Source organism: Palaemon carinicauda, chromosome 35 (assembly GCF_036898095.1).
Source record: "Palaemon carinicauda isolate YSFRI2023 chromosome 35, ASM3689809v2, whole genome shotgun sequence".
Taxonomy (NCBI): Eukaryota; Metazoa; Arthropoda; class Malacostraca; order Decapoda; family Palaemonidae; genus Palaemon; species Palaemon carinicauda.
Window position 1 is genome coordinate 42,844,156 of NC_090759.1, and position 15,000 is coordinate 42,859,155.

The 15,000-nt window shown below is 34.8% G+C and overlaps 1 protein-coding gene across 2 annotated transcripts in view; it reads left to right on the forward strand.

Annotated features, from left to right (window-relative positions):
* The first annotated feature begins 1,962 nt into the window (after positions 1–1,962).
* LOC137627705 (lymphocyte antigen 75-like) overlaps positions 1,963–15,000 on the forward strand; it is a 54,477-nt gene continuing 41,439 nt past the window's right edge. For both annotated transcript variants that reach the window (XM_068358944.1, XM_068358945.1), the window contains exon 1: positions 1,963–2,014. The gene's annotated coding sequence lies outside the window, so the exon portion shown is untranslated. The remainder of the gene's footprint in view (positions 2,015–15,000) is intronic.

Here is a 15,000-nt window from a genome sequence, read left to right on the forward strand (position 1 = left end):
TAGTCTGAAAGTGTTCCTGACTAGACTGGCTTCCATTTTGTTGAGAACGTCTGCGCTGATATAGTGACATTGCAGCATATGGCAGAGTTATGGTACATGTGGTTAATGGGAAGGATTTTACGAGTAGCTTGAGAGTGTAGACAAACTATGACCAAGTGAAATGATGACACCATGGAAGGAGTATGTAGAGGAGCAAGGAAACCAGGCATGAAGAAGATTTTTTAATATGAAAGATGAAAACTATTTTTCAGGGCTGGTTTTCTTACCTGATGAATGCAGCAGACTTTGTTCAGGAAACCCATAGGTAACATTAGAGTCTACTGTACAATTTGTACTGTTAAAAACGGTATGTTGGCGGAAAAGGTGAGACTTGAGGAGAAGGTTTAGATTTTATTGTTTGTCGAAGTTGTATTCAACTTGATACCTTTCCTTGGTCTCGCTTCACACGAGCAGATTGATGCCACGCAGTTTTGTATGTGCGGATTAGAAATCAATGAAGATGAATGAGGCGCTTGACATGCTGGCCACTCAGAACACTTTCCGAGCGGTAGTGATTTACTCACTGCGTCCACTGTTAACCCACGTGGTTCCAGTGCAGTGGCTTATAGAAACTAATATGGCCACTCGGGGAAAATTCTCTCATGTGAAAACATTCCTAATAAATATACAGAAATATTCCCGTAGAGAAGAAATCCTTATCCTTATCCTTTGCTTCTTCTCTTAAGCATTCCAAATCTTAGTAACTTTTATCATTGGCACAAGATGTCTTTGCCTACCCAATTTCTACTCATCTATCGACGGTCAACTTTCAGGGAATTATCTCATCTTTTACTCTCAACCGACCTCTAACCCACTCACACGCCCCTGCAGTCCTTTTTGTAATCGAAGAAAGGATGGTATCCGGAGAATGGTAATCATAATTATGCAGCCTACATTAAAGAGGTGGCAATAGGTGGGGTTGTCTGGTACTAACGACTACTTCGCTCTTAATGGTCATGGATTTAGGAAGATAAAGAAAATTTGAGTAAACATTATGTTCATCTTTGCGTTTCCTAATATTTATGTAGAACTGCGTTTCGTTTGATAAATCTATGTACAAAATAGCGGCGTTTAATTGAATTTCAAATAAAAATGATTGTTGATATAGTGTCAGACAGATGGGAATTGAGGTTAATCATCGTTGGTTTGAAAGGAACATCATAAAATCGTACAGTCAGGGCATAATCCAGTTTTATTCATCATAAAAATCAATAAAAAAAAAAACTTTTATCATCATTCTTTTCAAACTACAATACGTCATATTCAAAGTAATTTCTTTGTTTTCGACAATACGTTCCTTTAATAGAAATTTACTTCCGTACTCTGACTACAGCAAATTCATAAATGTAACGAGAATATCATAACTTATGCCAGATAAAAGCGTATCAGAAAGAGCAAAGGTTTTGAGGAAAAATGGTCTTATCAATCAAAAAATTGTAATATTTTTAATTTTTTTTTTATTTATAAAGTTTTCCTTTTGCGCAATGGCTACATTTCATCGATGACAGTTATTTTACGAATATATTATTTGCTTCTGACTTTTTGCAATTTTTTTTAGAATTAAATTTCAAATTTTTTGGCGAAATGTTCAACATTATAATTTTACCGTTCATAGTATTTGTTTAATACTTGGAATCATTACAAAATTGTTTTGAAATACTCAATTAATTTTTATAAAACTATTAATATTACATAAATTTTGAATTGTATTTCTTAATATATTTTATTTCTCTAGTTTTAATAATGATTTTGTTCCTCGTATTTTAGATTTACATAAAAGTTTCCATTCAATACGAATACAGCAATTTCAGGGAAATGTTATCATTCAGAAAAAAAGAGCAAGGAAAAAGTCGAAGATACTGCATGTCTTTTCTCATAGCTAAAACACCTGGTTCTTCTCATGCAGTAAAATGTTTTGCCAATATATTAAGTGGAATTCAGTTAAGAACGCAATCATATATCGTCTCACACTAATGTAAGTATATTCTAAGCACAGTTCGATTTTATTTTCTATTTGTGATTTTAGCTTTATTTAATTTCTAATAATATAAAGTAGTGCTAAATGACTCCGATTATTTATATGTGAATGATTTTATATATATATATATATATATATATATATATATATATATATATATATGTACATATATACGGATATATATTTATATATATATATATATGTATATGTGTATATATATATATATATATATATATATATATATATATGTATATACATATATATATATATATATAAATATATATATATATATATATATATATATATATATATATATATATATATATATATCGATATTTACATATATACACATATATACATATATATATATATTCATATATATATATATATATATATATATATATATATACAGTATATATATATATATATATATATATATATATATATATATATATATATATATATACTGTATATATATACTGTATATATATATATATATATATATATATATATATATACATGTATATACACACACACATATATATATATATATATATATATATATATATATATATATATATATATATATATATATATATATTCTTATGAAGCTGGTCTAGTGTAGAGTAAATGCAGTAGCTTATTAATTATTTCATTTATGTTTTCATTTGTGAATTGAAGAGGTCAATAGCTAGCCTGTAAGATGAGTTCCTCTTGTGTAGACATAGGTTTTATATGTAAATTACATAAGACTTTCATCGTTAATTTCATTGCATTCTTTATTGAAGTCAGTATATGTAAATTTACGTTATTTTTGAGAATCAACTTTTTATTTCATGTATTTTTGTTACAAAGTCGTATGTAAATTGTTTGAGAGTGTTATGTGAACATAGGAGATAGGAACAAGGGCTTATGTAAATTTCTTTTTTTTATATATTTTTATGAGGTATTGTGTCATGTTTGAGAGAAAATATGCAACTATTTTGTGCCATGTGCTTTGGAATATTCTCGAAAACCCTAGTGTTAGATTTAATTTTATTTTATTTTGAGGACAAAGGGCAACCTTACGCCCTTAGGCCAATCCCCACGCTTTCAGATCTATTAGAAATTTCTGGAAGTATCTAAGTTTCATACAAATAGCGACACCAGGGATGCATAGATCATGGATGGAATTTCAGCCTTAAGTCATAACCATATCCCCCTCTCTCTCTCTCACAGCCCTCTCAGCATATTGTTTTAAAAGTGTTCAGTAAAGTCTCAAAGTTTTGGTGTGACGAGTTTTTGTAAACATAGTGAGTCTTTATGAAAATTCCCTTAGAGTTTTTGTAACTGGCCCTGCAGTAATCTGAAAGGTATTTGTATCATTATCTGGTTAACTATATCCATTGAGTATTAAGACTAATTAAATAGTGTATAAAACTTAATTTTAAGTGAAACAAGTGATTGTATGAATTTCATTAGTATTATTTCTTTTGTCTTAGTCTAAGGTTATTCAGATACTTATTTTAAGTTAAGTGATTACATAATTTTCAGATCGTAACATTTTTGTCTTCATCTAAGTTTTGTTCAGACTTAATATTTCGAGTGATTTATTTGTTTCATGTAAATTATTTTCAAAGTGTTGTAATCTGTATATAATATATAGCAATATCTGTAAAGAATGTATCCTGTTAAAGAATCGGAGTAAGAGGTGGTTTTAAATAGATCGTAATAATAATTACCCAGTTTTGTTTTGAGTGTACTTAAGAGACCTATGGATATTCAATGTTTTATATATTGCTGTCTGGGAGCTATATAACTGTCTTAGAGCTTGGGCATTAATATTTTCAAGTGTAACAGATTTAATGTAAAATAAAACAGGTGAGTTTGGAACTCGAAAGGCTGTACAGCTTGCCAATCGTTATATATATAATATTATACTTTTGGTTCCCAGACACGGAACCATAGTATAATGTGTATATATACATACATATATATATATATATATATATATATATATATATATATATATATATATATATATATTTATATATACATATATACATACATATATATATATATATATATATATATATATATATATATATATATATATATACTCTTACGAAGGTGGTCTAGTGTATAGTAAATACAGTAGTTTAATAAAGATTTTTATTTATATTTTATTTGTGCATTGCAAAGAGAATAGCCAGCCCATAAAATGAACTCCTCTCATGTAGTAGTATGTATTTTATGTAAATTACGTAAGACTTTGGTCGTGAATTTCATTGCATTCTTTATTCAAGTTAGTATAATATAAATTTACTTTATTTTTAAGAATTGACTTTTTTATTTTACGAAGTCTTACCTAATCTGTTTGAGATGGTTATGTGATCACACATGATATGAAAAAGAGCTTAGGTAATGTTGTTTAATATTTTATTAGGTATTGTGCATTGTTTGAGAGAGAATGCTCAGTCACATGTGCTTTGGAAAATTCTGTACTTGTGGTTTGGAAATTTCGTGAAGGCCCTAGTGATAGGATGTTATCTTTTTTTTTTATTAATGTGGGCAGAGGTAGCTGACTGAGAGAGCCGTCTGGCGCGGCGTGAGTAGCGTTCGGGAGAGCGATACTTGGTAACTCTGACACGCCTTTAGCCTGGCCCACTACGCCTCCCAGTTTGTTGGGAAGTTTCTGGAAGCAGTTAGATTTCATATAAAAAGGTGACACTAGGGTTAGAGACATATAGAGATAGAGAATTGCAGCCTTAAGATAGACAACTTCCCCTCTCTCTCTTGTATGCAGCTCAGAGTATTGTTTTAAAACTGTTTAGTACGTATAGTGTCCTCTCCTAAGTGACTCTGTGCGCCAAAGCAAATCGTGTGGCGAAAAGATACGTAAGACGAAACAGTGATTTTGAATTCATTGTATTAGGGTGAGTGTTGGTAATGTGTAAACTTTTTGTAACTGACCCTGTAGAAAGGTTAGGTATTAGGTATTGTGATCTGGTTATTTATTTTTCATTAAGTGTCACATCTATATATTGTATTATTCAGATTTAATTTCAAGCTTTTGTATAATTTTCTTTGCAGTATTTCTTTTGCCTTAGTTTAAGGTTTATTCATATATAATAGTTCAAGTCAAGATAATATATAGTTTTCAGATCGTAATATTCTTGTCCTAATCTAAGTTTTTTCAGTCCTAATTATTTTCGAATGAGTCATTTTATTTATGTAGATTCTTTTCAAAATTTTTTAATTTATATAGAAAACATTTATTTTTTGTAAAGAGTGTATTATTCCAATCAACATTGTTTAGAATCAGCTTTTTCATTGTCTATAAATGCCGTACATAGTGGGTTGTCATACTTTATTTTTGCATTAGCTGGTTAATTACATGGATATGGTTTGCTGGTGAATACCTACTTCTCAAGCCTGCCTGATCTCTTGGTTAATTAAAGTCTATTTGTCTTATTATTCAGCATAATATGATCTATGAAAATATTTCATATATTATTGGGAGTAAACTTATTGGGTGTCAAATTTCAGTTCTTTTGTGTCTCCCTTTTTGTGAATTAGTATAATGATAAAGTTTTTCCAAGATGTAGGTATAAAGCATTCTTGCAGATAATCTATGTAAACTTCAGAAAGTGTTTGTGGCTTTTTTCCTGCCATGGACTAGTAATGACTAATGATGATGATGAAGATATATAATGTATATAAATATACAATATATACATAATATATCTAAATATGATACACATATAGACATCTGCTCATATACATTATACAATCCTTCGTCCATTAACTATTATTATTATTATTATTATTATTATTATTATTATTATTATTATTAAAGGCTAAGATATAACCCTAATTAGAAAAACAAGAAGCTATATGCCCAAGGGCTCCAAGATGGAAACATAGCCCAGTGAGGTTGGGAAATAAGGAAATGAAAAACCACAAGACGATTAATAAATAATAAAAATTAAATATACTAAGAACAGAAACAATATTAAGTTAGACCTTTCATATGTGAACTATGAAAAATTAAAGTAACTAGGAGAGAAAATAAGAGAGAACAGCATGCACGAGTGTACCCTTAAGCAAGAGAACTCTATTCCAAGGCAATGGAAGGCCATGGTAAAGAGGCTATGGCACTACCCAAGAGTCTCCTTCTCCTAGAAGAGCTAGTTCCCATAGCTAAAGAGTCTCTTCTACCCTCACCAAGAGGAGAGTAGCTACTGAACAATAAGATTGCAGTAGTTAACCCCCTGAGTGAAGAAGAATTGTTTGGTAATCTCAGTATTGTCAGATGTATGAGGACAGAGGAGAATATGGAAATAATAGACCAGACTATTCGGTGTATGTGTAGGCAGAGACAAATGATGGCTGTTTATTCTTACTCCTCATACACCAAATAAAGGTCGCAGGCTCTGGTACAATGTTAGGCATGTGGCCTGATGGGAAAGAAGCGACTGAAGGATTTGTCAGGGTCGGACTGGGCAACGCCCAAGAAGACTCTGGGGAAGTCTTTCACCGTTTCTGTCTCCTTGAGGGATGTTAATGTAGCTGCTGCACCTGTGTATACGCCCCTGGATCGGTCCCCGGGAAGTATGCTCCAAGTTTCAGGAGGACTTGGATCTGCATTGGCTGGGTTTTCAGGTTTTGCTGGTATGTGGGGAACACTTTGTGTTTGCCGATCCTTTTAAGTGGATGGAGACTTCTTTTGAGACTGTGCAGACTGCTGATGATGAACTTTACCTAAGGGCATTCTTTGGTCATTCAGGTAGGCCCTCTATGACTTTATTGAGGGAGTTGGTAGCTAAGGCTATCGCTCCACTGATACCCTTTGTGCATTTGTCTTTTTCCCAAGTGTCCACAAGGACGTCAGTTGTGAAGGACGTGATGGTTCCCCTCTTGTCAGGGAACCCTGTGATTCCCTTAGTTAAGAAGAGTAAGTCTGGTAAGGTAGCCCCTTACCTGGCAGGTATGGTGCCGGAGTCAGTAGCCATGGCCTGATAGTCCTGTAATGTTTAGAATAAAGGTAAGGGTAATGCAAAGAAAAGTTTTTCCCCTATCCTTGGTGTCACCCCAATCCCTGACCCGGTGCCTGTATTTCCCACCCCATTTCCATTGCTCCGACCCTTGTGCCCAGGGCCCATTCCTACTTCCACAGTGTTAGTGATTGTGCCTCTGGCCTCACTCGTTGTATGGTCACTGTGCCTTGTAAGTGCACCCTTCCTCTGCGACATTATGACCCAGTGCTGTGACTTTTATTGGAGCACCATGTGTTGCTCAGACCTCAACTGCTCTGCATGCAGAGTAAGGGCCAATAGCTGGGATAAGGATGCAATGTTCATGCTGTTCTTCCTCATCATTCTCTTCCTCCTCCTTGGCATCCTCCTCTTCGTTCTCTGACTTGGATTCCAACTCTTCATCTCAGATGAAGAGGAAGAGGGTAAAGAAGTCCGGTAAGGCCAGCTGTTCTCACAGGGAAAGATCTCCTTGTGAGACCACCTGGCAGCTAGGACCTTGTGTCCTTTCCCTCTGCCATGGCTCAGGTTCCAGCTGCCCCTGCAGCCCTGGTTACCCTGATAGCCAGCTGGGACAGAGGTGTAGGGTCCTGTACACTTCCTGTTCTAAGGTTGATGGATAAGCTTCAGCGACCTCTTTTCCCTTTCGTCTTGGATGCTGGATGCCTGCCACTTCCTCTACCAATGAGTGGTCTCTTGGTTTGGTAGATAAGATGGCACCAATAGAGACCGTATCTCGAGCGCATCTAAATTTTATTGGCTAAGAAGATGAGGGTGAGTGCCTTGCAGACTATGTTTCGGAGCACATGGTCATGGTTGCCCCTCCTCCTCCACTTGCAGGAAGGGAAGTACTTGGTACATTTCTGGTTCTACTGGGTCCCTTGCCGTTGGCATTCCCAGGCCTTGGTTAGCCCCTGATTACGTTCCTGATGTTGTCCTTTGAACAAAATACTCATTTTTGTACGGTGGGTGAAAGAGCTGAGTCTCTGGAACATGCTGCCTCATCCTCGGCATTGGCAAGGAACGAGGGTGTTCAGGGGTAGGATGTCTCGAGGACCTCGGACCGCTGTCTGGGATCTACTGAGGCAGACTACCGCAAATAAGAGCATTCCTTTCTGAAGGTCCTTGTACTAATTTTTAAATGCATTAGCCTGGGGGAGGCTAATGTGGCATGACCTTTGAAGGAGAATTCTGACATTGATCAGATCTTTGATGTTCTTCAAGGATCAGAACCCTCGGTTTGAGTTACCTTGGTTGGATCTCGTGGATTTGGCCCTGAGCCGAGTGGATGATCGTATCTGTGGTCTAAGAGTTTACTTCATTTCAGCAGATCAAGCAAGATCCTGAACACCCCACTTCTCTAGGTATTGGATGTTCTACACGCCAGCAAACGCTACATCAGCAGCTCTGCAGATTGACCTTACACTATGCAATCTGATGGGGGAATCTAGTTGGAACGACCTAATGTGGAAGGCAAATACTTTTTGGTCTCTGAGTCGGCTGCCATTCAAGCTTTGGCTTAGGGCTCCCTCCATGATCTTTCTTGGCTCAATTCGTGGTCACGAGCAGTTATGTATTCCACAAAGTCGACGAGGTCGTCAATCCCAGAGGCTATGGAGAAGTAAAAGAGCCTTGTGCTGTCTGGTGGGATGGCAATCATCTTCCTTGACCTCCAGCCAGCAAACCTGTTGGCTAACTGGCTTTTGAAGAGATGGAATGCAATATTTTTTTGCTTCTCAAAACTAGGTGGTCTTGGCCTTGAGGTACCCCTTTTCTCGAGGCAGAGAATTGGGTGCAAGCAGAGTTGGAATCATGTAGGACTGCTTCATAGAATTCTCTGATCCACTGTGCTGCCTTTTTCAAGGGTCCTGTGCCCACTCGAAGACCACAGCCTGCAGGTCCTGACACCTCCTCCCAAAAAGATGCTTTGTATGCACTGCCTTTTTGAGCACCCCAACTCGTTCCTTTTAGGAAAGGTGGCAATGGGAAAAGGAGAGGGAGAGGGAAACGCTCAAGCAGGCATTCCCCCTATCCTGCTACCAAGAGTAGGAAGTTGCTTGTCTCGCCATTAGGTGACTTGGCAGAGACACGAGGCTAAGTCTTGAGTGGTGAGTGTCTATCAGGACGGTTACTTGCTACCATTCCTGGACCACTGGTCCCCCTTTCTCTAGTTCCAAACGAGTTCCCATTGGAGCAGTCAACATCAATTAAAGTTCTGACCTTGTGGACATAGGTGAAAGGGATGATGGAGAAGAACATGCTCGTAAACATTCGAGACGAGTCAGGGGGCTTCTACAGTCTGCTGTTCATGGTGGAGACAGCGACTGTGGACTGGAAATTGGCTATCAACCTCTCTCCTCTGAACAAGTTTGTTTGTCAAACCCATTTCTGAATGGAGACAGTATGGTCTGTGGTGTCTTTGGTCTGAGAGTGACACTTCATACTTTTGATAGACCTGAGAGTACATTTATTCCCTCTATGATAGGGTGTGTCAGTTTAAGACTCTATGCTTCAGACTGTGTATAGCTCCGAAGTCATTCACTTGTGTGTTCACCTTGGCAGGTGCTTAGGCCCACTTGAAAAGAGATACGTCTGCTGATGTATTCACATGATTGGTTGATCCTGGCATCCACGGAAAGCCAGTTTCTTCAAGATTGAGATTGGTTTCTTGCATTTTATCACGATCTATGTATTATGTTATACTGGGAGAAGTAAGATCTTATACCCAAGCATAAGATGGAGTGCCTAGACCTGCTGATAGACACATCATAGGAAACACTGGAATTGCATCTGGTCCTGCACCAAGTGCATCAAGTTAAATTGTACTTATAGGACTAGTGCAGCCAAATGTGTCAAATTCTGTAGATGGAAAAGAGCATCTCTCAGCACCTGTAAAAATCCAGACGTTTAATAGCAAAAATGGAATATAGGTCAAGATACCATACATCCCGTAGTACTGGTAGCTGTTAAACAGTCCCTCTGATATGGTTATCTGTTCGGTTTATATACCTAGATACTGTATTTCAGAGATTTATTTCTAGAACATAATCATTATCTACCATACTCATATTTGATTATGTTGTCAGACTTGTCTTGTCTTCCTACACATAAATTATGCCATTTTGAAAATACACAGATTATGGCAACCTTAATGAAGCCAGAAATGGTTCCAATGAATTTCTTGACATAGAAAAATCTAATCAAGGACATGAAAATAATTCTCCTCTCTCAATTAACGTTGAAGTACTGCTATTTAGACATATTTGGTAGAACCAAAATTTTAGGGATAAGGGAAACCTTTGTTTATATTTACTCCCAATGTAAATTATTACATATTAAAAGTGGGCTGGCATGGTGAATGCAACTTTTTTCTATCAAAAAGAACTACCACAACATAAACAAAGCGATTGGGTTTGGTGTTGACCAACTGTCGCATTATTTTGTATCGGACCTTCATTGCCGGGCTTTTCACGATTTATTTTACCACCATAAATGTGCAGTTCCGTTTTGGCCTGTGATATGATGAAGAGACTTCGGCGAGAAGGGATGTAATTAATCTAGGTTTGCCAGAACAGAAGACTTTTCATGTTGGATAAGTGAATTTGTATAGATTGTTTGAGATTTTATGCATTGCAATGCCTCGCAGGAGTGTTGCAGCGGAGTGCTCGAATACAAGAGGTGAAAATATCTTCCTGTACGTCTTCCCAAGGGATGAATTGTTAAGAAAACACCGGCCGAATGGATGCCCATCCAAACACCAGGGCTTCTGAATCTTCATAATTTTATACCTTACTTATAAACAAGTAGTTTCGTTTGGCTGTATTATGTTAACAAAAACCACATAATAATAATAATAATAATAATAATAATAATAATAATAATAATAATAATAATAATAATAATAACAACAACAGAATTATCCATAATATTGACTATAAGAATCACAATTACACCTACCTACAATGCATTTCTAACGCCAGGTTACGAAATACAGCAATCAGTTGAATATCTGTTACTTGTTGGAAACTTTTAAAATCACTTTTGCGATGGTGAAATTAGATTTTTTTTTTTCTAATTTTCATGCTCAATTTAAAATATACAGTATTGTTTGATCTTACCTCTCTCTCTCTCTCTCTCTCTCTCTCTCTCTCTCTCTCTCTCTCTCTCTCTCTCTCTGACCTCATAGAGACATAAAAAGACTCTCAAACCTTTCATCCTAGTTCACTGACATTCATAATAACATTGACGATGACATTAAAGATCTTACTAAAATCCATGTCCGTACTAGCACAGAAAACTTGAGATTTACCATCAACATGTTGATTTAGATTTAGCCCCGTTACCTTTGTGCAAGCAGGATTGCAAATCCAAGCTTGGAATAAGAATTCCCATTACATGTTCTCGGAATATGCATTCCTGGTTCTTTGGTCTTTCGCACGCATATTTAAAGCCGTCAGAATCAAAGGTCCATGGTGTTCCATTAACTAGTCATAAATTGCTTTCAAGTTCATGTTCAATATACATAGGGAATTTTGATACTTTAAGTATTTTCTTTAGAATAGATATTAAAAGTTTTACAGATATTTACTAATTAAGATGTGAATTTTTACGGGAAACCGAATTTACGAAGACATTGTTTTTAAGGACCCTGGATATATTATCGATAGATATGTTAGACACATTTTATATACTAACTCTAAAGATTAATATAGAGTGAATATCATTGCCTCTGGTTAGAATCCTCAGCTTATATCATGATTATTTCAAATGAAGCCTTAATGAGAGGAGAAGATGACGCCGGAAAAGAAATGATGGACTTTCATGTGAAGAAAATAAGAATAAAATGACTAAAACTCTCTCTCTCTCTCTCTCTCTCTCTCTCTCTCTCTCTCTCTCTCTCTCTCTCTCTCTCTCTCTCTCTCTCTCTCTCTCTTTTATGCAACCTTGCATGTTCGTAAATTAACACTATGTCACTACTTTAAATTTTGATATAAGATCCCTTCAATTTACTTTCCTTCCTTTCATCAATTTTATCTAGTTATTTTCAGCTTATTATTTTATTTAGATATTTTATTCCTTCCTGCATAGTATATTACAAACAGTTTAGTTTAAATACCTAAATTTAAACAATACTTTGTAGTCCAATATATTTCACGTGCTTATATCATATAATGAAGATTTTGTATAGACGAATTTACTACGTGACATTCTATTTATTAGTGATATTGTTTAGATGAATTTACTCTGTAATATTCTTTACCATAACTAAGAGCTCTGACCAAAAATACCTAGCGTGTTCTATTTTTAGCTACCTCCTCTCAAGGCAGACACAGTCTAGTTTTTCCATAAAGGAAAAATTCCAAATTCGTTGCTGTTTTGCTGGTTACTTTGTTCATATAGTTCGAACTAATATCATTCTATAATTGCTGATGACTGGTCCTCGTTATCGGCTACATCTTATTTGTTTACATCAGCCAAATATATAGAAAAAAAAATGCTCAAATATACGTTGTGTTCGCCCCCCGAATGCATTTTCACGTGGTTAACGGATTGTTAACAGACCGGGTGGCCAAATTAAGTTGTTTCTCAATGACATCACACAATGGTGAAGCAGCCTTTGCCAAATCTCGTGAGTCTGGTTGAGGCTTGTGCTGGCGGGTGTAATTGATTTTATCAACAAGCGAAAATGCGCCCCAGTATTCATTAGTCTATGGCTGAGGGAATGATAGATAGATATTGTTTATTGTTTTTTTCAGAGTTATTTTTGGCATGTCAGCGCACATTTCAAGTGATATTTTGTAAGAAGAATAGTTGAGGAGACTTTTCACCAATTTTGGAAAATTTATTTAGAATATTGGATGAATGGGAGGCCATCAGATTTTGAGTGCCCTTGAAACCGAAACAGATTGTTTAAAAAATCTAGAAAATTATGCATTTTTTTGCTGAAAAACAAAGTTTAAGACAACGAACTAGGCTGAAAACATATGAATTAGATATGAAGATGTTAATCAAATGTATCTTTTAACTCTAAGGCTATCTACTAGAGCGTTATTCTACATAACTTCTATTGTGCTATTGTGGCCAAAAAGGCTTACGCCATAATCATATTAAGGGCTCTGCAAAAAAAAAAAAAAAAAAATGTAACAGTTCTGAAAGCGTTACCCCAAAAATTTTCAAGGCTCTCATCTCATAGAAAAGAAAATTTCCAATTTTAGCTGAACAAAAGACAAACGGACAAATACCCCTAACTAGCAGCAAAATTTCTCGGAAAATCTCATTTTTTGAGATATTGACTTATTTTTTTTTTTTTTTAGAGATTGGTTGAATATACTTTATCAGTAATTTCCCCAACTACTTGAGATCATAATAACATAATCACTATATTTCAAGGTTATTTCCTGAGCAGTGCTGAGGCCTTTTTCTCAAATACAGAAATTTATATGCTACAAATACCAAATGTCTCCACACGAATAAGACGTTGTAAGCATAATATATAATTATCTGGTAGTTGATACATTTTTCAGCATAACTATAACATAAAAATTCAAAATATTTAAATGACCTAAAAGAGAAATACGAGCCTCATAGGATGTTTATGTAGAGATTAGTTGCATATGCATAAGAACGAACTTTTTAGTGGGAATTACCTTCAACACTGTGGATTATTAGGACATAATCATCGTATTTCCTAGATAAGTAGTAATGACCCCTTCCCTTAAATCCAGCGATATATACGCTACATCTACCAAATGCGCACATGAGTAAGACATTGCTAGGATAATAAATTTTCATCTATGTGTATTGCGGGCAAATTTCATGCTTTACAATAGTTGATTATTATCTCTGGCACTTTATGCATTTTTTTTCAGCATAATCATAACATACATACATATATATATATATATATATATATATATATATATATATATATATATATATATATATATGTATATATATATATATATATATATATATATATATATATATATATATATATATATATATATTCCTACAAAGCTGGTTTAGTGTAGAGTAAATACAATGACTAATTCAGGTTTTTATTTATATTCTATATAATGTTTTCATATGTGCATTGAAGAGGTGATTCCCAGCCCATAAAATGAGCCCCTCTCATGTGGATAAAAGTATTTTGTGTAAATTACGTAAGACTTTTGTCGTGAATATCATTTTATTCTTTATTCAAGTTAAAATGTGTATATTTTACGCGATTTTTAAGAAATAACTTTTTATTTCACGTATGTTTGCCACAAGGTCTTACGTTCTCTATTTGAAAGTATTGTAGGATTCGTGCATGATATGAATAGGGGCTTAGGTGATGTTCTTTTATATTTCATGAAATATTGTGTCATGTTAGAGAGAGAATGTTTTGTGACATGTGCTTTCGAAACTTCACGATTCCCGGTGAGAGGATGTTATCTTTTTTTTTATTTCGGGGACAATAGGTAGGCGGAGCTAGCTGGGAAGTCGTCTCGTGGGTGCGTTGATGTGTATCTGAGAGTTGCCTGAAACCCCCTTGATTTGCATCTTGGCATTTTTATCTAGTTGGAAACTATGACGCCCTTAGGCACAGCCACCCACGCTACCAGAACTCGATCTAGGAAGGTTCTGGAAATAGCAGTTAGGTTTCATGTAAAAGGTGACCAAGGTTAGGTTACCGTAGATCGAGTTAGAACCGCATCCGAAATAGCCTACTTCCCCTCTCCCTCTCTCTCCCGCAAGTAATCCAATGTATTTGTCAAAAGTGTGTGTATATATATATATATATATATATATATATATATATATATATATATATATATATATATATATATATATATATATATATATGTATGTATGTATATATATACATATATGTATGTATATATATATATATATATATATATATATATATATATATATATATATATATATATATATATATATATATATATATATATATATATATAT